The sequence below is a fragment of the Galeopterus variegatus genome, unplaced genomic scaffold, assembly GCF_000696425.1.
Source record: "Galeopterus variegatus unplaced genomic scaffold, G_variegatus-3.0.2 Scaffold15159, whole genome shotgun sequence".
In the NCBI taxonomy this organism is placed as follows: domain Eukaryota; kingdom Metazoa; phylum Chordata; class Mammalia; order Dermoptera; family Cynocephalidae; genus Galeopterus; species Galeopterus variegatus.
The window spans coordinates 5,119-7,617 of record NW_007741270.1 but is presented as its reverse complement, the minus strand read 5'-3'; the positions used below and the strand labels follow the sequence as shown (position 1 = coordinate 7,617).

General features: G+C 52.5%; 2 long non-coding RNA genes across 2 annotated transcripts in view; one reads left to right on the top strand and one right to left on the bottom strand.

Moving 5' to 3' along the window:
* LOC103582170 overlaps positions 1 to 2,499 on the bottom strand; it is a 9,654-nt gene that overhangs the window by 4,343 nt on the left and 2,812 nt on the right. The window lies entirely within an intron of this gene.
* Positions 776 to 2,499, top strand: part of LOC103582171 — a 6,842-nt gene continuing 5,118 nt past the window's right edge. The window contains exons 1-2 of the long non-coding RNA XR_549732.1: positions 776 to 856; positions 1,110 to 1,183. This is a non-coding gene — a long non-coding RNA (uncharacterized LOC103582171). The remainder of the gene's footprint in view (positions 857 to 1,109; positions 1,184 to 2,499) is intronic.

Below are 2,499 nucleotides of genomic sequence, written 5' to 3'. Positions count from 1 at the left end.
TGGGGTATTGCAAAGTGCACACTACTGGACAGGTGTTAAGGGTGTGGTCCAACTTCAGTCACAAGGTAATTATGTCCCTATATTTCTACAGTCTCCAAAAAAGTTTGGTGATGACATCGCCAAGGCAACCGGTGACTGGAAAGGTCTGAGGATTACAGTGAAATTGACCATTCAGAACAGACAGGCCCAGGTATTGATTTCTGGCGCTTGGTTTGTGGGAGTGTAGAGGTAGCCACCCTCTGGGATTCCTGGATAGGTTTCTTTGCTGCCATTGGTGAGCTGTGAGCAGTGTTATCTTTGTGGGAAGGCTTTGTCAAGAGCATAAACCTAGCTAGGGAAGACATGGGTACAAATATTAACTCTTAGGGCCAGTCCGTGGCTCACTTGGGAGAGTGTGGTGTTGATAACACCAAGGCCGTGGGTTCTGATCCCTACATAGGGAGGGCTGGTAAGCTCACTGGGTGAGTGTGATGCTGACTAGACCAAATCAAGGGTTAAGATCCCCTTACCAGTCATCATTTAAAAAATAAAAAAATGAAAAAACAAAACAAAACAAAACAAATATTAACTCATCACTTATGTAACATTTGGTAAACTACTTAACATGACGTATCCTAGGAACATGTGTTCAGATTGTGAAAATTACTTGAGCACATACAGTAAGCCCAGTGTCTGGCTGTCTGGTCTCTGAGAGCCAGTGTGCATGGCATTAGTGGTCCTCCTGCAGTGATAGTATTGTTGTTGACATCAAGAATTTCTTCTGCAGATTGAGGTTTCTGGGCCTCGGCCTCCCCACGTGTAGACAGGGAGGGAGGACCCAACGACCTGCGGTGGCTTTCAGGCCGCACGCCTTAGGGTAAGGCTTGTCTCCGGGCGTTTCTGCTACCCCGACTGGGTTTGCCCGCGGCCGCCTCCCCGCCGCCTGCGCTGGGCTCGGGGCTACCAACGCCCGAGGGAGGAACGGGTGGCCTTCCTCGCTCGCCGCTGGGACTCTTGGTGCCGGTTGGAGAAGAGGCAAAGGGTTTTGTGACCAGCCCCGGAAAGGTAGGGGAGAGGGCTGTGGCTCGGGGGCGCCCTCTGCAGAGGCACTAACCCTTCCTTTCTCCCAGTGTACCTGAGGTGCACCGGTGGCGAAGTAGGGGCCACGTCTGCCCTGTCCCCCAAGATCGGCCCCCTGGGTCTGGTAAGTTACCCCGGCCAAGGGGCGTTTCTTTATTCAGATGAGAGCACAGTTAAGCCCTAGTTTGCGCAAACATAATTGTGCCAGCGTCTCATCGTTGGCTTGCGTTGTCACTCCCGACTTCACCTGAGCCATTGAACTAGCACTAGGTACCGCAGGAAGGTCATAGTTGAAAAATCGATCCGATACCTTACAGTCGCTCACTTAACACGTGCCTCAACTGCTGCTTTTGGTGTTCTTAAGGGCTGGGCCCGAGGAGGCGAAGTGTGAGGGGTTTGAAGTCAGGAATGGCTTGGTGACATTGGGCATCCTACTTAACCTGTTCCTGGTCAGGGAAGTTGTTATAGCATTGTCGGGAGGATTAAATGGGGTGCGGGCGAATATCTTTGTGAATAACAGTAGCTTGTGTTTCCAGTGCTGTAAATGTAACGTAGTGGTTAATATGACCGGCTTTACTTAGTCCTTACTGATCANGGTCCTCAGGACAGGTAGCACAGTAACACAGAGCACGGAGTTGGTCCGATGGATGGTGAGCTCCATGAGGGCAGGGGCCATGTCTACCTGGTCCGTCAATCAGTGCCCTGAGCCCCACACAGGAGGTGCTCAGCACCTTGTTCTCTGTGGGCTAAACAATAAGCAGCAGGACGGGGTAGAAAGAGCAGAAAGACAAGACAGGTGACCTGGGTCCGAGCCCACATTTGCCACTGACCCACTGTGAGATCTTGGCATTACACTTTCCCCATTCCGGGACCCCACCTCTCCTGCACGTTAGAGAAGTTTCCTCAGGTACTTTCTGAGGATGGTCTTGGAGGACTCTAACAGACTCAGTGGGGAATCACTTCTAGTCCCTAAAACACAGTCAGTGCCACCAGCAGATCCAAACTAGAGCNGAACAGGTAGTGACAAGTTAGCTCAGTCCAGGAGGGGAGGTGCACTTGAGGGGGGCCTCATTGTCCGGTCGGAGCCAGAGACGATTTCCTCTGGGGGTGTGGGAGGCAGATGCGAGGGAGCGTGGCTTGCCTGGGGGCAGTGTGGAGCCCTACTTCATGGGGCAGAGGAGGAGATGGGATGGAGTCTGAGGAAACCCACTTTTCCTCACCAGACACATCTGGTACTCGAGGCGTTTCCGAGACTCCTCGCTGGGTTTTCGCTTTCGGAAGAAGAGCGGCATCCTTCCCTTTTCCCAGAGTGATCTTCAGAACGCTGCGGCACAGGAGAGAAGTTAGTGCCTGGCTATTTGCTCACAGCCCTCAACAAGGTCCTCAGGACAGGTAGCACAGTAACACAGAGCACGGAGTTGGTCCGATGGATGGTGAGCT